The sequence below is a fragment of the Dreissena polymorpha genome, chromosome 9 (genome assembly GCF_020536995.1).
Source record: "Dreissena polymorpha isolate Duluth1 chromosome 9, UMN_Dpol_1.0, whole genome shotgun sequence".
Lineage (NCBI taxonomy): Eukaryota > Metazoa > Mollusca > Bivalvia > Myida > Dreissenidae > Dreissena > Dreissena polymorpha.
This window is the reverse complement of record NC_068363.1, coordinates 30,260,307-30,284,897: the sequence shown is the minus strand read 5'-3', so window position 1 is coordinate 30,284,897 and position 24,591 is coordinate 30,260,307. Positions and strand designations below refer to the sequence as shown.

At 34.9% G+C, this 24,591-nt stretch overlaps 3 protein-coding genes across 5 annotated transcripts in view; 2 read left to right on the top strand and 1 right to left on the bottom strand.

Annotated features, from left to right (window-relative positions):
* Positions 1–24,591, bottom strand: part of LOC127845104 (uncharacterized) — a 443,587-nt gene that overhangs the window by 58,868 nt on the left and 360,128 nt on the right. Inside the window, exons 1-4 of the transcript XR_008033052.1 lie at positions 7,687–7,750; positions 4,160–4,267; positions 2,889–3,016; positions 998–1,089 (exon numbers count right to left, since the gene is read on the bottom strand). The gene's annotated coding sequence lies outside the window, so the exon portion shown is untranslated. Of the gene's footprint in view, positions 1–997; positions 1,090–2,888; positions 3,017–4,159; positions 4,268–7,686 lie in introns of the transcript that reaches the window.
* Positions 1–24,591, top strand: part of LOC127845103 (uncharacterized) — a 365,628-nt gene that overhangs the window by 159,553 nt on the left and 181,484 nt on the right. The window contains exon 1 of one of the 3 annotated variants that reach the window (XM_052375807.1): positions 11,532–11,602. The exons of the other annotated variants lie outside the window; for them this stretch is intronic. The gene's annotated coding sequence lies outside the window, so the exon portion shown is untranslated. Of the gene's footprint in view, positions 1–11,531; positions 11,603–24,591 lie in introns of those variants that run through there. 3 annotated transcript variants of the gene reach the window in all.
* The window catches only part of LOC127845106 (uncharacterized), a 271,505-nt gene that overhangs the window by 214,236 nt on the left and 32,678 nt on the right, over positions 1–24,591 (top strand). The gene's annotated exons all lie outside the window — the stretch shown is intronic.

Below are 24,591 nucleotides of genomic sequence, written 5' to 3'. Positions count from 1 at the left end.
TGCGTTCTTGAGTTATCATCCGGAAACCATTTTACTATTTCGGGCCACAGTGACCTTAACCTTTGACCTAGTGACCTCAAAATCAATCTGCGAGTCATGATCAATCTACCTATGATGTTTCATGATCCTAGGCGTATGCGTTCTTGGGTTATCATCCGGAAACCATTTTCCTATTTCAGGTCACCGTGACCTTGTCCTTTGACCTAGTGACCTCAAAATCAATAGGGGTCACCTGCGAGTCATGATCAATCTTACTATGAAGTTTCATGATCCTAGGCCCAAGCGTTCTTGAGTTATCATCTTGAAACCACCCGGTGGACCGACCGACAGACCGACCGACATGTGCAAAGCAATATACCCCCTCTTCTTCGAAGGCGGGCATAATAACATGTTTGATGTATTAATTGAATGTACAATAATCATTGAAAGTACAATACAGAACAAGAGCACTGCATAACGGGTGCCAAAGCTCGGCTGCGGGTGCAGTTTTTAATTAATTAAAGCTTGTAAGAATTTTTTTGAGAGTTCACAGTGACCTTGACCTTTAACCTTGTGAACCAACAATGGGTGTGGCATGTAGAACTCAACAAGGTGCATCATCATATGAAGTTTCAAAGTTGTAGGTGGAAGCACTTTGATTTTAGAGGCAAAGGTAAGTTTTAAGCACAATGCGGACAGCGGACGCCTGACGGCGCACGTCAACACCGTCGTAACATAAGTATTTACAAATAAAGAGACAATCCGCACATGTAGAGGCAGTCCACACAATCTAATTAATGGACAACACTTTTTGCTTTTATAAAGTTTTTCGTTTAATGAAAGTCTCTTCTGAACAAACATCCAGTTGAGATGGAAAGAGTCGTTATTGATAATCCTGTGCAGACTGCACAGGCTAATCTGGGACAACATTTTACGCCAATGCATTAAGCCCTGTTTTCACAGAGTAATGCTTAATTATTTGCAATAATATTCAGATCCTACAAACAATAAAGCTTACATAATCAAATCGGTCGACCAAGTTGACGCCCTGCTTTAAGAGAGAACAGACTGCGATGGCTCCTGCGTTGATCATAGGATTGTGAGGTTTATCTGTAAAATAATTGAGAAAATATCATAGGATTGTGATTTTTTATCTGTAAAAATGCAGAAAACAGATGTCCTTTAATTACAAAATACAGAAGTTGTTTGTGTTTATCAGTGAATGCAGAAAAAGTGTGCTTTTGTTTGTAAATACAGAAATTCTGTGAAGTTCATTTGCAAAATGCAAAAATTATGCGAGATTTATTTTTAAATCTTCTGTAAAGGTTTATCAAACAAGAAATCCATGATGGCGCCTATGTGCTAACCTAAGTTCAAGGTACACTTATTATGGGAGACTAGATATGGTGAGCTAGTTTTTTTTTAACAATTCAATTTTAATGTTTGTGTCACCTTTCTGAATGTGAAGGACACACATTTTGAGTGGATTATCAATTAAATTGTGAAAGAAGCTCATCAATAGATGAATACAATTATGAGGCTTGTGATTTCAATGGTAAACAAGAAACCATCGGAGACAGGTGATGCTCCCCAAAGTTTTTTTGTCACAATATTGCACTATATATTCAGATAAAAGGAAACGTCTTGAGGGGCAAAACTTTGGACAAAATAATACGATGGATGGTTTAGCAACTTAAAAATTTCAAAGGGCCATAACTCTGTAAATAAATCATCTAATCAGAACCCACTAATAACATGCGCATCTCCTCAAGGTAGTTAAGCTTCCCATAAAGCTTCATTGTATTCCAATCAGTAGTTGGGGAGAAATAGCCGGACAAGAATTGCACTATATGTACAGTTTATAGAAAATTTCAAAGGGCCATAACTCTGTGAAAAATCATCCGACCATATCCGGCTTATAATATGCACATCTCCTGTTGGTAGTGAAGCTTCCCATAAAGTTTCATTGAATTCCCGTAATAAGTTGCTGAGAAATAGCTCGGACCAGAATTGCACTATATGTACAATGGAAAATTTCAAAGGGCCATAACTCTGTGGAAAATCATCCGACGAGAACCGGCTGATAATATGCACATCTCCTGTTGGTAGTGAAGCTTCTCATAAAGTTTCATTGAATTACCGTCATAAGTTGCTGAGAAATTACTCGAACAAGAATTGCACTATATGTACAATGGAAAATTTCAAAGGGCCATAACTCTGTGAAAAATCATCTGATCGGAACCCGCTGATAATATGCACATTTCCTCTTGGTAGTGAAGCTTCCCATAAAGTTTCATTGAATTCCAGTCATTAGTTGTTGAGAAATAGCCCGAACAAGAATTGCACTATATGTACAGTTAATGGAAAATTTCAAAGGGCCATAACTCTGTGAAAAATCATCCGACCAGAACCCGCTGATAATATGCACATCTCCTCTTGGTAGTGAATCTTTCCATAAAGTTTCATTGAATTCTGGTCATCAAAGGGCCATAACTCTGTGAAAAATCATCCGACCAGAACTCGCTGATAAAATGCACATCTCCTCTTGGTACTGAAGCTTCTCATAAAGTTTCATTGAATTCTGGTCATTAGTTGCTGAGAAATAGCCCGGACAAAATTGTGCACTGACGGACAGACGAAGCGGCGACTATATGCTCCCCCCCCCTAATTTTTTTTTGGGGGGGGAGGGGGGGGAATAAAATGTCAAATTAACATGGATAATAGAAAATATTGTGAAATGCTTTATTTATAAATTAGAAACTAGATCACACTTCTACAATGATTGCAAGTTTCCATGACTCATTGAGGAATAACCATGTAAAATGCTAGTTTTGTAAATTTATATAGTTATAGGAAACAACTACATTAAATTTAAATATCAAAGCTTTTTTTTATAATTGTTTATGTACCGGTAAAACACCGCTTCATTCGTAAGAATGTCATTTGAGCCTAGATGAAGATACAGCTGTTGAACATCCATCTTCCGCAAGTCTCTCAACAATGCATGGCAAAAAACGATCACAAGAAAATTTGGCACCTTTGAAAACAGAGTTAGCGAATGTATGTGCAAATGCGTCACAAATATACAATGAATGAATACAAAAGGAAAATGCATGCTTTGCCTCAGGATTAAAATGAAAAGTTTGCAAATACAATTCCCTACAATCTGTAAAATATTCCACACGCTTAAAATAACTATGCAAATTAGTAAGAAAACCCAATCATTGCACATCAGCATAATAAGTTTAACATAATATTGATGCAATACGAAGCTTAGGACTTGAAATTTGAACTGTTCAAGTATAAAGAAATGAAATAATTACATCATTCATAGAAACTATGAGTATCACGTTTAAATGGTGGCGTTTCGTGTTTTCTCAAAAATGTTTACAAAAACAGTAAACATTTTAATGACTGTGGATATCAACATAATCCATTTTAGTTCATTACGTTACAATGTTGCAAAACTTATTAAAAGCTGTTAAAAAAAGACTTGTATACATTTTTATCATGTGTGCCAGATGGCCCTTATTCACAACAGCGTAAACATAACAAAACACCATGTACGACCTAGACTTCTTGAATATTTGACACACGTCGGCACAAACAGCTCGGGAAAATTTTCCAGCTATTTGTTGCATGATCATGCCCCGAATTGTCTTGAACATTCAACGCGCGTCAGCACAACGTGCATGAGAAAATTTTCCCGACATTTATTCATCTGCATTCATTTTCAATTTAATAAACAGATACTTGTTTTTATGTACATCTTGTTAGGTAGAAACAATAAAAAATTTACACAGGTGTAGTCTTATTGAAGAAATGTGGGATCAATATTTATTCCTCTTTGTTATAAAATAGTACAGCATGTAAGTAGAAAACGTGTACCCCATGATTCGACAACGGCAAGAACAGTTGGTTTTAATATGACGTCATAGCGCAAATGGGTTATGATCTGAATATAACTTCTGGAAATAATCATTACTTTAAGTTTGGAAATGCGATGTCAATGACGCTTTTATAACTGACATATGGATACCGTTTAAACGGTAACCTTTTGTTTATTTCATTAATCATTTCGTTTTAACGTTTAGAAAAATATGTACATGTGATACCATTAATAGAAACAAACCTGAAACTGTAATTACTGATCTATACCATTTTCATTGCATGTTCTCACCAGAGATTGGCAGGTATTTGACAGCTATATCGTCAGGAAGAATATCCTTAATCCGATGAACATTGGAGTCCCCAGCAATAAGGTTCACTTTTCTCCTGTCTTGGGCACCTGAAAAAATAAACGGAAAATGCTTCCTGACACAACGCTGCATCCTGTTCAAAAGAGCCTGCGTAATAAATCTACTAATTATAAAAAGACAAGTCTTAACAATCCAAATACTACCTTAACAATACTATTGCAACAAGACTAATAAGGACGACTAAACTTGTCTTATGTGTGTCTAACTACATAAAAAGAATATAAACAAAACAGATCAATCAAGTTTTAATAAAAATAAAGGTCAGACAATTTAAAAGGCACTAGTTTTCAATACTCAATAAGTGTCAAAATTGCAATACACTGGTCAGTGTTCAGTGCAAATATCACTATGAACATGTCAAAAGTGTCAATTATTGCACTAGTGTGTAACACACTGTATGTGTCCAAATGCGCGAATCACCTGTTTTTTAATAATTAGTATTAAAGTGTCACTCAAAATTGCAATCCACTGGTACACTACGCGACCCGTGATTTTTGCCGCGATTCTAGCATCACCGCAATCGATGCAACGTGACAAATTGCGGTGATTCCGAGCGACGAGAAAATTTGGGTGATGTCTCGGCGACCGTCGCGCGATGTATCTCACTGTTACGCAATCAGCGCGAATCACCGCGAACCGCCGTGGTTCACCTTTTTAAGAGATTGACATCAAGGGTTACACTGTACATTACATGTACATGTAACATATATGTATACACTTACATTATACATCGCAGTAATAAAGCTTTTGTTGTTGTTGTATGCCATGGGCGTATTAGTTAAAATACTCCCGTTCCGACATGAACGTGATGAAGTAATGTCGGAAGCTTTAACGGCTCCAAATTAATATAACAGCGCAGAAGAGTGATCATGCAATAATTATTCAACACAACATGTAAACATTATTTAACTAATTGCATTAGCAGAATGTTTATTAAAACTTACAATCAATTATATTCCAGGCCCGAATACACTACCACTGTTCAAATTCAATATTGTTGCAATATACATGTAGCGTAGCACTGTGTAAATTGAAAGTTGCATAGTGTTTCGTCATTGGTCGGTTATAAATACCTTGTTTCTCTACATGGTATTTGATTTCGACCAAACTAATAATTTGGTAATTTACGAGAAATATGATATAATTTTTCCATTTAAACTTTGATCTTACCGTGTGTGTTAATTGACGTTATTAATAATGTTAATACTTATTTTTGCATTTCATTAAGAATTATAATGTGTAGCCCTTTTGTTAACAGTGTTTAGCAAAATATTCGCACCTTAAGACACGGGAAATTGTTTAAGTAACACTTTCATTTAAAGGTTAAATGTAATCGGATTCGGTAGATTACATCAGGGTCTTCCCCAGGCCATTTAAGCGCCCCTTGCCGGGGCGCTTGAATTTCGAAATCAGAGTCCCCGGGGCGCTTGAAATTTTCCGATCAGTGTTTTCTTCAGTAAAAGAAAGTGGAGATTGTCCAAAAAAAAATCAAGGTTTCCCTATCAGTGTATCAATATTCCCTGTTTTAAAAGAGCACTCGGTACCTACTTTCACAAGTAATCGCCATAAACACCACATGGGGTAATGGATAATCCACTGATAAGAGAATAGCATGACGCGCGTATCGATTATTCTAGCCACATTACACGGTCATTTAAATGCTGACAAAGTTGTATCTGGTAACTTTCCAGTCGTCAAACTGTGAAGTTCATCGTCCAATCGGTTACGAGAATGCTTATGAGGGCAGGGTTAACTATCGGCCATTATTTTTGATTGACGTCGGGCATGAAGTAAGAGTTTATCGCAGCTTGATTAGCAAGAAGTTGTACCATTTGAGTAATATAAAACCGGTAATTAGTACAGTACAGAACATTAAAGATGGTTTCAGGCATCATCATCACACCTTTTTACTGTAAACAAGTGTTACCTATGACTCATAATTAATACGAGAAATTAATTGCAAGTGGTAAACAATTAATTATAGCGAGTAAGTTGTGCAAATGACTCCAGGTTACAATTATGTGATAACAATTTATTTAATTCCAGTACATGTAAATTTCAATGTCCATTTATAGAACTGATTCACCTCGTTTTTCTGACATTTATTCGACACGCAATGCGCTTTAACAAATTTTCGTTGAATTAATTACGCACACTTGTAAATGTTTCGTCCGATAATCGATAGTTAGAAGACTGATGATGACAACCGGTCGTGATCCTCGTGGACAACGTGAATTTCATGCATAATTCCGTCAAAACATTTATTCGACTCGTAAAGTGTGTAAACAAAGTATCGTTGAATTTATAACACGACGGTTAAATAATTAAATTTGTAATCCGAAACCCATTACCGTAAGTCGATGTTAACGCGTTTTTAATCCGAAACACACTTCGAATGTAAATGTTACCGCAACGTTAAATATTTTTGCTTCAAATTAGCAGTGCAAATTAATTTTGTGTCAAATCTTTTTCTCAATTAAAAAGAGCGCGAAAATTATGCAGCATATACAACGTCGCGTCTATTGCATACAAATGGCGTGTATTGAGCGTTTTAACAAGCACACAACAGGTCAGGGGATTGACGCATATTCAGAGGCAATATTTCATCAAATCTATAGATAGTCACTTAAAAATGGCAAGGTTAGAAACTTGAAAAATAGTAAGTATACAGTTATAGAGTCGGGTTGAAACGGATGTATTGGGGAATCGTTCGAGTCGGGATTTTACTATCTGTGCGGAAAAGTTTTATAACAATTAAACAATATAAAAAAAATATTTTTAAATGACTGGGGGATTTTTTTGATGAGTCATAGCGCACGAAATGACGTCTTTTGACGCTGTTTTTCTTTGAGTTATAACGCACCACAGAACGTGAATTGACACGTTAAATTTAAAAAAAATCAACGTCGGGAGGGGACACCCCTCCCGAACCCACCCCTGGGGCGCCTGAACAAATTCCTGGGGAAGGTACAGGATTACATCTAATTATTTGGACTTAAATATGCTATACTTATTTATTTTCTGTTTCAGGCTCCAATGCGGATAACTTGCGTTACTTTCCGAGCGTTGTACATACATGCACAATGCTTGATAAGCCGGAAATCGGAAATACATTACTGTTCTATTTTTAAGTACATGTTATTATGAGATCGTGGTAAATAATTTGTTGTTATTACATCATTGCCTATATATTAAAGCCGTTAAACATTGTGTTTGTTTTGCTGGAAAAAAAACACGAGTATATTAAAAATCCTTCGTTCACTCACACCGAGTTACTAGGACTAGGTCGCGAAAATGAATGCCACTTTGAATTATAAACTTTACAACGTCGAAATAAACCAAATCACAATTAAAAGATAGCTATTGCAAGTTCAAAAACAAAACTGAAATATATAAGCGCCGAAATGACTTCTTGATCTCAAAACAATGTGACAAACGTATACAATACCGGATCTCAACCGTTTGAAAGCTCGTGGGCGATCAGAAGGGGAGATTATTTCAACGGTTTCCAGTCAACTCGTACCTAAGTCAACTCGTACCCTAGCCAACTCGTACCCGACTTGGTCAACTCGTACTTTAGTAATTTTTCAGATTGGTCAACTCGTACCTTTTTAATATTTGTTCTTTATGGAAACAAATTGCGATGGGTGTTTACATGCATTAGATGTTTTTTTTATGTTTATTGCAGGTAATGTAACGACTCGCCCCCTTAACGACTCGCCCCTTAACGACTCGCCCCACTTTTTATAACGACTCGCCCCACATGAATAACGACTCGCCCCACATATATAACGACTCGCCCTATCAAAATAAAATGTTATATTATATATGGTAATATAAATGAAATAAATGAAATCAATTCATAATATGAATTTAAGGTTCGGCATTGTTTGATAACCATCGTTCAGCGGTTTTTGCCTTATACCTGACCTTATATACGTCTATTGCAGGCATATTCTGAAAAGTAATAATTTTTATTTTATGATGTTTTTTTTACATCTTTGTTCAGTGACAATATTATCATAAAGCAAGAATATTGGATATCGGTATTGCAGGTACGAGTTGACCAATTAAAGTTATATTTTGGCATAGACTAACATAACTTGTATGTTTTTTTTACCAGGGAACGATATGACTAATTAAAGTAATTACCTTAGTATCATTGTGTACACACCGGTCTTTCTGACCTGTGTACTATCGCGAAAGGAATTGTGGGTAGCACTTCTTTTACGAATGAAAAGTGAAAGCGAAAGAAGGTCTGGTAATCATGCTTCTTATAATCGCTATCAGGCTTAATAGAGATTCAAAATCACATTTAAACATAATTTAATAACATTTCTTTAAACAACATTCCGTTTTAAACACACAACAAAAACGAGTTTTCTTTCAATATTAACATTTTCATTCCTACGCAGAACTACTTTGGCGAAAGCATAATTCCCCAAACCAGGGGAATGTGATGCGTCTAAGCATAGAGGTGACAATAACGTAGTGACGTCACCATCTATGTATAGAATGCCTAAGTATTATTTATATATATATATATATATATATATATATATATATATATATATATATATATATATATATATATATATATATATATATATATATATATATATATATATATATATATATATATATATATATATTATTCTTATTAATATGTCCAATATACAAAAATTATATTATCTAAGAAATATATAGAAATCATTTATCTTTCAAAATATATATTTATTAACAACTATCATTATCGATGTTAAAAGAAAAAATCTTACGGTATGAATCAGTAAAATATTTGTTAATTTCTTCCATTGCATGATTTTTATAAATATTACCAAATTGCAAAATAATTATCATCCATGTCGTTACACTTGTGTATTAGTTTATAAATGTTGTTGTTGTTGTTGTTGTTGATATATATGCCTCAAATTATGGTTCGTCTGCAAATTTAGTCCATGATTCAATCAATTAATCAACACCTTAAATACTTATTAACACCTACGTGACACGGGTCGTTAATATCGTAATTTACCTAATCTTCACCTTTGTTAAATATTGATTAACACATTACTTGACACGGGTCGTTAATATCTAAATCGATTTAATCTGCACCTTTGTAAAAATGAAGAACACCTTTGAATCAACTAACAACTAACCAATCAATTAAAAAAGATTATGATTATTGTGTAAAACAAACGGATTTAATGAGTATTTAGATGTTTTAGCATTCTTCAATAAAATATTTAGATTTCCATGTAAATTTGAAACAACGGTCATAATATTCGAATAATTTGAACATAACAATAAAAAGAATGCAAGTTATTGTCTCGTGTGTTTTTATTTTGGCATTTATAAAACACACAAATAACATATACTACATTAACATTTAACACAAAAACAATATATTTCACACAGGGTAACAAACAAACCATCTTATACAAATACTACATACATGTATTAAACACAAAAACTTTTATTAAACTTAATACAACTACCGACATAGATTATGTACAGCAACAAAGTTTCACACTTTAAACAGAAACAGAGCCAACACTTGGGCACGGACTCATGATCGGACTCGGGCACAGACTCATTGTCGGACTCGGATTACGAGATATTGTCGTCACGGAGATATACTTCCATGACCTCAACCGATGGCCGTTCTCTACATGGCACACAAACAAACGAGAGTTCGATTACGCCTTTCATTATTCTGTTGTACTTAGCAAGTGTTACACCTAAAAAGTATACGAATCGTTCTGATACAAATTTCTTTGTTTCATTTTTTTGTATTGTGGCAATAATAAGGTTAATGCCAAATTCTGTTATGACAATGCCATTTTTTTTAATTAAAAGTTTATATTTATAGCCGTTACAATTCCATGATACATCCATATGTACAAAAAACGACGAAATAAGGCATCCTGCAGACATATATATATTATGTATACATTTAAAGGCCTTGATTATTATGCATTTCGTTATACTAGTTTATTGGACATAGAATATAACCACTTGATATAAATTAATATTATATAACTAAAACAAATACACAAAACGACCCCACAAGTATATACGTATGTACTGACGCTATATATTATAAAGATGTAAATACCATCTGTTATAACAAAAAATAGCTTTGTATTCCTCAGTTTACGCTTTTATAGAGGTCCGTTACTCGAATGAAACTTATTAAAGAATTATAAAGGGATTATTTACCAGATTTACAATGTCTGTGTTACCATCTATCACATTCATCGCACATAATGGCCTTACACTCATCGGAAACAATATGTTCACAAACAACACAAACATCTACCTCATCCATGATGAAGCAGATTAATTAAACAAAACACTTATAAATTATAATCCACGATAAACAATAAATGAAATTAAGTCCAAGACACGAAACACAGAGTCCGTATTTAGTTTCAAGATATTAATGATTACAGCCAATCTGAAAAGCCTTTGTATAGTAATTTCTGGATTTGCTCATATAAAAGTGAGAAAACATACTCCTTTAACTTCAAAGTGGATCATCCCTTTTATTGGTTAAGTCATCATGCAGTGTTTACAATCAAACATTTCATCAAAGAAAATGCCGACAACTACCGCGCGTGTCATTTTAGATGCACGGCAAACAAATTGTTTAACAAATCGCCGACGGTCCTGTTGTCATAAAGGTGTTATTAGTCAACAATTTATCAAACAAAACGCCGAAAAACACGTCCTTTATAATTATACACGTGTGAAAAATAATGAACTTGTCTACTTTTGAAAAAAAAAACATTTTTTTAAACCTTTATCTATATTCATATATAAAAACATATACAAAAACATATTTCACGTCTTTGATATATATTAATAATTTTTGGAGGGTACGTGTTGACCAATTCGGGTACGAGTTGACTAGTGGGGGTACGAGTTGACCAAAAATCGGGTGCGAGTTGACCAAATCGGGTACGAGTTGACCGAAGGTACGAGTTTACTTAGGTACGAGTTGACTAGCTCCCATTCCAACGATGTTTTTTATTGTTTCTCCATTCTGAACCCCTCGCACGTTATTTGATTACGCTTTCTTCATAGATGGTCATATTACAATCATTCATAACGTCTATCTTACGGAGGAATCCGAGATAGCCGATGTATCACGATTAGTAAGACCGGTGTGACACAATGGTTGCCCATGCGTGAGGCAGCACGGTAGTTTCCCATTGTGTCACACCGGTCTTACTGATAATAACGTAGTGACGTCACCATCTATGTATAGAATGGGTAGTTTCCCACAATGCAAAATTCATGCAGGTTATGGCGGCCATGTTAGAACTTCTGGAATAAGTTGCGAAACCTTAACAAGCAATGTAAGTAGCTCTTTAATTATATAATGCATGATCATTGTTGTGTCTATCAAAGTTACGCTGGTATTTATATGAAATGCCAAATCTTAAATCGCTTATTTAAATGCTATTCCCGAATTTCTATTTTTACATAATTGTCGATGTCTGCGAATCCAACTATGTTGTAAATATTGTCAGCTTACACTTTGAATCATTTTTAATTGACTGTTTAGGTGAATCTGTACATTAATATGTTATTAAATTTCAAATTATTTTAATCAGACGCTTGCTCTAGGTTAAATATCACAACGCACTAGATTCGGTCAAAATAATTGAGTTGTTTGGTGTCTCAATGACTCACAGTCACGTTTGAAGCTCGTGTGATAAAGCCACAGGCAGCAGTATCATAAATTCCCCCCCCCACCCCGGGACCTTCCCCCCTCCCTCGAGCTTACCCCAGGGGTTCCAGATTGTTAAATGTACACCTATTGTGTATGGTTTGACTTTTCAACAACGAATATTGACAAAAATACACAGTATGAAAAAATAACCCTCGTATATGTATTATATATACATATACACAAGGTATGAAACGCACTATATGCCTATTGCTGAAAGATTGTGGAACACTGGACGTGACCTTTTTCATCGAAAACACACATGTTTCCATGCAGTTGCCGACAAAATACAACTGGATTTGTTAAAGACAGTAAAAGCAACGAGATTACACTTCTAACCGATCTCCTACTCGGCTAATAACTTTAATATTCCATTAAATTCGACTTTCTCGCTACATGTCTGTGTTTTGCTGTCATATTTTTTCGATAGAATGCTCAATTCTAAAACGCCATATCATTGGCCAACACAATGAGAACAACCAACCAGATGACGCGTTATAAAATTAAAATGGTGTACATGTGAATGATACACCGAGTGACATATAGCGAGAAAGTCAAATTTAATTGAATATTAAAGTTATTAGCCTAGAAGGAGATCGGTTAGTTGTGTAATCACGTTGCTTTTACTGTCTTTTAACGAATCCAGTTGTATTTTGTCGACAACTGCATGGGAACATGTGTGTTTTCGGTGAAAAAGGTCACGTCCAGTGTTCCACAATCTGTCAGCAATAGGCATGTAGTACGTTTCATACCTTGTGTATATATAATACCTATAAGAGGGGTATTTTTTAAACTGTTATTTTTGTCAATATTCGTTGTTGGAAAGTTAAACCATACACAGTAGGTGTACATTTAACAATCTGGAACCCCTGGGGTAAGCTCGAGGGGGGGGGAGGTCCCGGGGGGGGATTTATGATACTGCTGCCTGTGGATAAAGCTGATATTTTAAAACGGGGTGGGGAGGGGGTTGATTTTAAATTACGAGTGTATATGAACTGAGCACGTTTATTAAAATTATTTAAGATAGATAGATAGATAATGCCGCTTGCTCAGTGGTGTGTGTTGTAAATGCCAAATTGATAGTGGTTTTGGTCGCCATTTATGTGCATTTAATAAATACATCCATATGTTGAATTAAAACTAATTTGTAATCAAATTATGTGATCAAACCAACATTCTCACGTAGCTTTATTTGCATCACATATTGAAATATAATGTATGTTTATGACAAATCTGCCAATCTTGTGTCGTTCATTAGCACAAACTTTTTGTTTAACTAAAAATTAACAGTTAAACCCAAGCCAGCAATAGCGACAATGTTGAAAGTAAATTAAAACGTAGCTTTTTTATATTCGATTCTTTTGTGATACTATAATAGCCTTTTCTTATGTCATAACATGATTTTTATTGGTAATATACATGTTTAAACAAACGAATCTTGATTACGAGGTAATACACAAAGAGATTTTCACCTTATTAAAAATATGTACACTACTCCGAATTATACGAAACAACATGTTAGTCTCCTCTTGTTTGAATGTGAACATTCTCAATTGACGAATCCGGTTTCCACAATGAAGAGTAAAGGATACTTCGCAGTACTCGAAATATCTACAATACTCTGAAGTATACACTCAAGCGAACAATGGTCGCCTTAACTGAATATATTTATTTTCCAATAATGCGCATGCTCAGTGTTGTGTGTAGTAAGTGTCAAATTGATAGTGGTTCTGATCGCGATTTGTGCGCATTTAAATAAATACCGCCATATGTTGAATTAAAACAAGTATGTAAGCAAATTATGTGATCAACCCTACATACTCACGTAGCTTTATTAACATCACATATTGCAATATAATGTATGTTTATGACAAGTCTGCCAATCTTGTGTCGTTCATTAGCATGAACCTTTGGATTGACTAAAAAAATTAAAAACTGAAAATGTGAACTGCGAAACAATGTTTTACCGATTAATGATATGGTCTCCAATTTTAATACCAGCGCTTCCTTTAGCTTTTAAAAGTTGGAAGTCCTAAATTCCAAGCCTAAAATTTTGGTCGTCCCAGACATAAATTTCGAAGTCCCACTTTTATTTTAGAATTTTAATATACGTACATGTTCCAACTCTATCCATTACCCGATAAACCAGTAGTATTACGATTTCTATTTTCAAAACCAAAATACGGACAATATTGCCATCCGCTACCATCCGCCATTATACGCAAGTTGAATTATGGGATGGGGGAATTCCCATTGAACATGCGTTAATCACGTGACGCGATTTGAGAGAAACTAGCGAAGATGTTTCGTCAATTGCAGTCCTAGTGTTTTTCCCAGGAGGGCAAAGGGGCATGGCGCATTACTTTCAAAAAGGGCATTTTAGCGCGCAGTTTAGGCAAAAAAGGGCAAAAACGTTCCCTGAATACCTGAATTACGGGGAAACATGTAAACGCATCAGAAGCAGTTGTGGAAAAAATAACGTATAAACAAGCACATTTAATGGTAATAGAAGTATTTAACTTACTATGATTTATATTAATATATTTACCTTGCAATGTACATTTAAGTTCCATGCTGTTTCAATAAACTGTACAGCACGACAAACATAATAAAGCAATATACAGTACAGCCAAAGCGGAACAAACGTATTTCGCGATCCGCGGCGGCAAGGCGAAACGAGTCGATGCCGCGTCAGTCGTTGAAGCCGCGTCAGTATGCGGCGGCAAGTCGCATTTCGCCGCGAAACTTCGCATCTGTCCGCCGAGGCATGCCGCGATCCGCGACATGATGCCGAGTCGATGCGCATCATGAAATAAAAAATCTTTAAAAAAATTATTAGTTACATGTAGTTAACAAATTTTGAAAGAACAATTATAATAATAATTAAAATCATAATAAATTTATTGTGCGCGGATTGTATTAGCATATACATGTAAGCATAGTTAATGTGTCTGGCCAATTATTAAGTTTGTTTCCCGCCCGTAGCGTATGTATTTCACACATAAACAAGGTCACGTAGTTATGTTTTCGCACATACAAGTGGTCAAGGCTCCAGCATATGGTGGATTTATAAATTAATTGCATGTTGATTCCGCTTTTATATTTTAGCTGAGAAAATTAGCAGTTTGAAGCCACATCAATAATCAAGACGGTGACGACGTATTTGTAGTTTTGTTAATTATCAGCTTATTATAACTATTGTTTGAATATGCGTATATAAACACGTTTTATTTTGTTCATATTATACAGTTAATATCGCTACTAATTACCCGATAATCCCGTATATTCCAGTTTTAAAGCAAATGCTGGTAAATATTTACGATACACAAACATTCTCGATATTTCCTTAAGTATCAAATACATTTTGGCATTTGTTACTATTTATAGAGATGATGAAATAACGTCTAATAGGGGCGGTTTGTTTTCTCCACTGAACACGCGATTTACGCCTGACGTGATGTTCATGTATTTATACAACACAAAATACACCCAAACTTTCCAAACAACGTTCTACATGTCTGCATAATTTTCGCACGCTTTTATATGAAACAAAGGATATTTTAGCACTGTTTATTTGACGCTAGAATTTGTCAAAGGTCGCGTTAGCATTAAAATTCGGAAGTGTGTTTCGGATTACAAATTTAATAATGATAATCGAACGAAACATAAACAGTTGCGCGTAATTAATTCTACGCTACACATACATGTATGTACATGTAGGTGGATATCTTTTCACTCGATCCGCCGCGTACGTATGCGGCGGATTTACACCGCGAAAGTACGCGAGGTTAATACAGACTCGGCGTCGTTGCGCGGATCGATGCCGAGTGCCACGGCGATACGCCGCGTGAACACACGATTCGGCCGCCGCGGACTAATAATCTGGCCATGGCGTAGCCGCGGATTATGTTTGTGCCGCTTTGGCTGTACTGTATGCATATGAATCTGATTATACACAGATCCACTAACATATAAATGAAACCATGTTTGTCTTATCCCATTTTCTAATAATAATCTCGACAGATGTTTAAAATAACATTGCGAGTAAATTGATCGCTAACAATATGCAAACACTCATTTCTGTGACATACATCCACCGAGTAGATTACAAATAAATAAATAATGTTGTTGCTATCTAAAACATTTTTATGCATCGTTGATTATCACAGACATTTCATTAATTCCTTCTTAATGTATAATCTCCATCGTTAATTCGATCGTTTACGACGTTATTTGCCATTTTTGCCGAGTCACAATTTAATTCTGTGTAGTCCGCCATGTTGATAAAATGCCAAAGGTGTAAGCGACAGGTGCGCATAGCAACGTTAAATCGTATACGCGATTCGCATTTTGTTAAATTAGTATACGTCTCAGTAATTATTTCAATAATTAGATCTAGTTATCTTAAAGACGAAAACGATAAAGAATAAATTTGTTTGTGAATTTAAATGTAATTATGCGTAAAAATATATGTTTCGATATAACTGAATAATGCATGCAAAGCCAGGAGAATAACATCGAGTTTTTCATCAAAAGTCTCCGAAGTAATGATTATATAGTGGAGGAGTACACATTGCCGAGCGAAAAGTGCGATTGGTATAACATAGCCTCCAGCATTATCGATTGATACTGACACGGGGTTATTCACGCATGACTAATTCACAGCTTTGGAGCTGTCAGTATGACCTACCTATAAATCGAGCACTGTTATAGATAAAATCTGCTCAATTAAATATAGTCGATTAGATGTTGACGTCTCTCGAGTAAATCAAGCACAGTCGGAGCGTCACAGACAATCAAGGACGCTGATTTTGCGTACCAAGTTAGATCGTAAGGCAATAAAGATGTTATCCATAAGGGCGCGTGGCGAAATTTGCCTTTGAAAAAAGGGCGCGTGGCGAAATTTGCCTTTGAAAAGGGCAGCGTGGCGATCCGGGATGGCGGCGTGGCTTTTCGCCACGCTAAAATGGCCTGGGGAAAACACTAAGTCCATGTCAGTACCATCTGCTAACAAATCGGAAATAAATAAATAAAATACCGGAGAAAATCGGTACCAAATGAACATTTCCGAAATGCCGAATTCGTTCTCAAATGATCGCGCACGCGAACAAATTTTCGTAAATTGATTATTTGTCGGTTTATTTCCAAACTGTCTTTTCAGATTTTTGCTATCTCCAGAGCCGAGATTTCATCGCATTGGCGATCAGGGGATGGGTTAATTATGCAGACTGCTTATTTTCAAATGCGTATAATCAAAGTATTATCCGAAAAAATCAGGATTTCACTATTCACGGAAAGTTACGAAAATTCTAGCAACAAATAAACATTTCTCGTGTATTTCGTGTACAGATGAAAATCATGCACAAATTAGACTTCATGCACAACGTAACGTCATTCTTCCGCGGGGAAAGCGTGGACTCAAATATTTGATTGCTGAATAAAAACTTCGTAACGCAGAGGTCGCTAATATTGCTAATATTATTGTATACAGCTTCACGTGGGGTCGGCGTGTATTCGGTTGCCTGAGCACTGATTGGCTGATGCGCTTACCAAGAAGACTTTGATTGAGAGCTGGTAAAAACCAATATTGGCCACTCGCTGAGAAATTCATTGAAAACAGTAGCTCTTGTGCGGAGTTAACGGTCTGAATAACCCCATTTACTTTTGACATTTGAACGTGTTGTGTATTAGAAAATAGCGTACATACATGCGGATTATCGGACGTCCAAGGGACTTCCACCATTTGCATAATGGACGTACGACTGCCAATTTCGGGCGTAATTTACGCCCGGACGTCCACTAACGGAAGCGCTGTTAATACTAATTACAAATATTGCAAACATAATCTGAAAGGCAATAGCATCACCATTATCGACACTTTTAAGTGCTTAATGTACGTTATGTACGTTTTAGTCACGAGGCGTAAACATGAAGTAGGTTACTTCAGTACTTGTACAGGGCTCAACATTAATGGTTGTCCTATTGCCCCTGGCAAGTAAAAGTTGTGTCCGGGCAAGTTATTTTATAATCTAGTTGTCCTCCCGGGCAAGTGCAAAAAAGAACAAAGAGCATTTAATTTAGATTTTAATTATACTTTAAATGCTGTAATCATTTTGTTAAATGTGCAAAAATAAAAAAGGTTTAGTGGTGTATCATTTTGATCTTCATTAAAAAATATGAGGTTTACAGTTCATGTGATATTTCAAGATTGGGCAAGTGGCTTTACGTTCAGGGCAAGTAGGTTTTCTAAGTATTTGCCCGGCATGGCAAGTTGGTTTTTAGGTTTATGTTGAGCCCTGTTGTAGTATTTTGTTCTTGAAACTAGCTGTTAAAGAGGCAATTGCAGTTCGTGTGTATGTATTTTGGTGAACTTGGTGAGGTCCAAAAGCACCACTCTTATACCAAATTCAGCAAACACTGAACACGAGGAACTTTATTATAATAAACCAGTTAGATTTATCATAAGAAATTGTACAATATGGGATTTATTCGATGCGCCTATTACCGTAATTGTGTCCAAATGGTTAGCATATATGCTACTGCTTTTCTCTACTAAGGTATTGCAATGGGATAATCTTGTATTGTCTATCTTTTAAAATTGAAAACATCTTCGTTTCGAATATAACGCCCTTTTCGGATAATATTTAAACAGCCGATACAACTCTATCGATGAGTCAGTGTTGAAGCGGGCATTTAACACATGGTTTTGACGTGCAAATACAATACAAAATATTATTGTTGATGATGCTTTCCCTTTTGGTGTGACTATGATATATAATATTAAACTTCGCCCTCTTTTCACTTTTAAACGACACTACTCGCTTTGAAATGAACCGAACATCTAGGATTTGGTATAAATGAAGTGAGAATAGCATTTTTTTAAACCTTGACTCTCGATCGTTTTGCAATATTGTCTATAGAGAAAACAAATTGATTGAGACAAAATGGAGTAAGACAACATGAAACTGTGGCGCACTTTGTGGTATTTTCATGCAATATAAAATAGTGGTTGTATTTTAAATTGGAAAACCACACTACATGTCTTGGGCATGAACTATACAATTGCAATTGTAATGTTCATGTCCAAATTCTAATGAAATCAAACAATTCAAATCAGGAATGAGATATAACAGAAATAGGAAAACCAAGTTTAGTGTGGAGTGTTAGAGGACTATTTAATATGCCACACGACATGCATGCTCTAGGTTGGCGCTAAGGAAAAAAATTAGTAGCCAAATTTCAGCACTACGATAACGACCCACATTATAACCTTATTTGCTCAATGAACGACATAATCATTATCATGAATCTATAGGTATCAACAATGACTGTATTAAATTATCAATGAAGTCACATTTAAATAAATTATTTGTTACCTGAAATCAAATAATTTCATATTGTTTTTTATTTTTCATTTATATTTATTTTCATGCACTGGCACAAACTGTATACAATGTTAGAACTTTCAGATATGCCCCGGTCTTTGATTGGGTGGGTCTTGCTTTGCATGCGTAGAACTTGTCATTGCAGACGACAGCAATAATTTTGCCCTCTTTCTTATAACACGGGTTTTACATGGCATACCGGTATTAATGCATAGTGAATAGTTATTATCACGTGGCTGTAGAAAAACGGTGTAAATCAGTTCTACAAATAGACATGATAAAATGTGCATGCACTGGATTGAATTTGTTACCGCATCACATTATTAACGGGTTTTGTTTTTCACAACTTACTCGCCGTAAGTAATTTTACACTGCTCAACAATTGCAATTAACTTCTCATAATTTATGATTGTTTACAGTACGGTAAATAGGTGTGATGATGATGCCCGAAACCGCCTTTAATGTACTCAGTGCTCCAGCTAGCAATAAATAGAGGGGCGCTGCGTTGTAGCATTAATACGTGAAATAAAACCGGTAAATAAAGCAGTACTACTGCTTTATTTACCGGTTTTATTTCACGTATTAATGCTACAACTGTGATTCATTGTTAATAAACCTGCGATAAACGCTTACTCTGTGACCGACGTCAATCAAAAATAATAATCGCTATATAACTCCGCCTCCATAAACATTCTCGTAACCGATTGGACGTTAAATATCACAGTTTGGCGACTGGAAAGTTACCCGAAAATTTCCCATGATGAATCTGTCAGCATACACGACTGTGTTATGTGGCTTGAATATAAGATACGGGCATCCGGTTATCTCTTATCAATGGACTATCTATTACCACCTGGAGCTTTTATGGCGATTTCATGTGGAAATCGGTGCCGAGTTCTCTTTTAAAGTAGGGAATATTATATACTTAAAGAGAAATATCAGGGTTTTTTTTGCAATCGCCATTTTCATTCACATTTTAAACTTTTATCGCCAGCTGAAAGATTCGATCGCCTTTGGCGATTTTGGCGATCGGAAACGCTAACATAGATGCTTTTTTAAGAATCGACTCAATTTTACATTAGAATCGGACATTCGATTTTAGATTATGAATAGACGTATGATTTTAGCTATGCTATACAAATTAGTTGTGTAATACCCTAATTAGTTGAAGCATTTACATGACAATTCATAAGAAATAAAGTATTTATTTCTTGTTATCAGTTAGGTATTTTAACAAATTGCAAGCTAATAATGCATCTGATTCCCAAACCAGTTTCTCCAATAAATTGCATATAGACAAATACTCAGTCATCTTAAATCGTATCATGAACTGAGCTGACCTGCATAATGACCACACATTTTCACTCCCTTCAGATCCCGTTTCCATCTTATACTTACATGCATGCCAATCACCCAACGTTTACCAGGACAACCGAGTGCAACTTAAAAAAAAAACGAGACATGTTTATATAATTTTCACTTTAATGAAATGAAATGTTGTGCAAAAAGTTAGTTATAATGTTTGCGCGATGATGATCTAAAATATTTACTACATGACACTATATTCTTAAATCTTTTTCTAAAAAAATGATGTAATAAGCTATTCTTAAAACATTGCATCGTAATGTGTTTAACGGATTTATTACATATATCTAGCTAAGTCAATATCTTACAAAGAAATGAGCTGTACAGTGATTATTTTTCAGTAAAAGATTCACTTAGCAATTATATCTAATAAACCCATTAAAAGTATTTTTTTGCTTGTAGTATTGTAAACCGACTCAGATTTGCTATAAAACGGATATACTCACTTGTAACGCGTTCAATGAATTTGAAAACAATCATAGCTTTTCATGTACGAGGGCTGTCCCAATAACATTACAAAAGTACATAGTTCTGTTTTTTGCGCGCATTATTGTTTTAAAGTTTTAAATTAGAAACCATTTACAATTTTAAACTTTACAACCGAAATAAGAAATGTGAAACTTTGTTTTATTTTGAATTAATATGTAATATCTAAACGCAGCTGAGTTGGACTGGCGCAATGTACAAGTAGCAAATGTTATTTAGTATAGTTTATATTATAAGTTGTTTAATACCCATGATAATTAATAATTCATAATGGTAAAATATAAAACAAACATCCGATAAAAATAAAGAGTATAGTTAATTTAGAAAACTGCTTTGTACTTTGTAAACGCTGACTTAAACTATTCAATATTTTCATACGGGAGCACTAGAATATCTAAACATTCAATGGTGATATCAGCAGAATGAGTTGGCAGATATGTGTCAGTGTCATTGAAAATGAATTTCATGCGACAATGGATACAATAAACATATTTATATATTACCAAGCGGCAAGGGTACTTCAACGAATTAAAGTTATATTGACCATTAATAGTACGCGCTGACAAACAGACTTTCACATCTAAAAGAACATAAACTATTCATGACGTCATTGTGAACCTCAATGGCTATTAGCGATTGGACATTAATTTGGAAAATCGCTACTTCTTCGTATTTTAGTATATTGACGATACATGTTAAATGAACATACTTAAGTGCAGTTCAAATAAAGGATGTGGAAATTTTGTTTTATGTATAGCTATAGATCTTACTATGTAGCAAGTATCTACAATTCTAATTGACAGCTCTTGCTACACCACAAGCGGAAATTAAAGTCACTTCTATTTTAAGTGCGATATGAACTGTTCAACAGTTTTTCCAGAATAATATTCACATTAAACCAGTTTTAACATATTACACAGACGTGAGTGCGTATTGTTGCTGTTGAGAACTCGTCGGTGGTGTGGGAGTGTGGACACGCATGTGACTTTGTTTCAATCGCTTGATGATACTTATTAACACATTTACAAATTCTTTTAAAATAATGAAGTCATAAACAATAGTCTGAAATTAACATGATTAATGTGCTGTATATCGGTGTGTTACTATGTGGAAAATAGGTTCGCAATCTTTAATATGTTAACATTGATAGTGTGTCGTTTGCAGTTTAGGTATGTCATGTCTGAAACACAGTTTGAGAGTTCGGGTACGGTTTTGTTCTTTGCAGATATGCATGCATTACAACAGGTCAGTGTAGTTGAAAGGTGTATTGGTCGATTAATACCTGCACCAAATATGTCTAGTTTAAAATCATAGTCTAAGCGTCGTGCTTAATGGATGCTAGCTTTATCTTACTGCGTTAATAATGTAAACGTTAGCAATTTAAGCAAGAAATATATTAATCAAGTAAGAACTTGACACACGCTTCAGTATGAAGGATCTTATTACTAGTCGAATAAATTATTGCGGATAAGCTTAATGTATCCCTATTTAAGTGAAAACAGATTTTATCCTTCCTGCAGATGTATCCGGTGTTTTAATATTCGCATCTATTCAAACAAGGGAAACCATAAAACAACTCGTTAACAATAACGACCCTCTTAAATGATGAATGTGTTAGATTATATTTTTTCCCGAGTGGATTTTGTCAGTGTTTTCCTAAATTTTAAGCGCACTATTTTACCAGTTTTGCATAACGTATAATAATTTGATGTAAATGCTGTCAATGGTTACCCTGAATATTGTTGTTTGCAAAATTGTTATATAGACCAAAATCTATTTCGGAATACTATATAACGAGTACATCAGTTATGAATATGTTCTATGAAGGCATTGCAGTGTTTCTGATCATTACTGGAACGTTTCGAAGATTGCATTCAATTTCAATTGCTGAATTCTCCAATATATCAAACATAATATTAAAACATATAATTAATTCTTCAATTTGATAAATATGCCCACATATGCGCAAAAGTTAAACACTATGTAACAAATTGACTCGCAATCTTGTACTAGGAATGTCTTGAAAATACAGTCCTTGCCGAGTTATGTTGCACGTGAGAAACGGACTATACAAATAATTAACAAAGTACAATAACTCTAATAGTAATAATAGAGTTGATAGCCATGTACTATGCACTGACTTGCATTGTCTACTTTCAATGTCTTGCACACCTTCCTTTGTGTGAGTCTCTTAAGTTTTATTTGAATACTTTCAATACTGAGGGAGATATGATCCGCGCACGGAATTTTAAATTCAGGACAATACTCATGTAAATCCTGACGTGAAAGTAACTGTAGGGTAACCGTCTGTGTTCCGCAAAAAAACTGATTTTCGTTTTTGCTTTAACGGTTTTCAACGATGTTTTGCGATTTGCATTCATTTTTATCTGATGAAAAACGCTGTTTAATTGTAATATGTTATTCGTCGTTAGCGTTTTCCTTAGCGATCTATCTTTACGCATGCTCGTTCAGTCAAAACGCTGAAAAGCGATGCAAAGACGGGGCATATACAACCTAATTAAATTGCAAACACGTGCTTTTGCAATGGTTTATAATGGTGCTGCACCTAAAAACAAATAAGTTTCAAAGCACTTGCGTACCATTATAAATGTTTCAATCTGCAAAACTTCCTTCTAAGAATTAACCATTTACATATGTACTAGGCTTTCCACTTCCGCTTTCCAGTTTTTGTGTTTCTCATATTTTGTTTCCGTAATTGTTAATTATCTTCTTCCGGAATCACATATGTCCACTTTTTATTTGTGAGCTATGCAGACACAATTTTGCAAATCAGTATGCCTTAGCTACTTTTTATTATTTAAACCTATGACTTCCTGTGTGGATAACTCCAGTCAAATTTAGCAGACGATAAATGTAAGCAGACGACAGCCTGTAATTATGTAAACAATAGGTTTAAGAGCATATGGGACACATTGGCCAGTCTAGTGTTTAAAACAGCTTGTACGATGACGTTGGTAAGTTTAACATTGAAAATTGTACATATTGGCTGCTTTCAGGGAAAACGGGGCTTAATGCTGCAATAAAAGTCTGTCATGTGGGCAAAATTGTTTCTCAATAATTTAAAAAAATAGATAAAGTATTAGATGCACATATCACAACATGTACATGATTATAGGCTTGTTATTCTTTAGCAAGACAACCACAATTCTGAAGATGGTTGCCAGTGCAGCGACCAATTGTGAAAAAAGACATATTGTTGTTATTTTATCTAAGTTATCTCAATAAAATAAATATGAAAATAAACAGTCACACACATCTCGACTTGTGCTTTAAGACACACTCTTTTAAATTTAAATAGGTTGTGTTCATTACAAACTTGCGATATAAAAAGCTATAACATAAGTTTGAAAACTGAGTT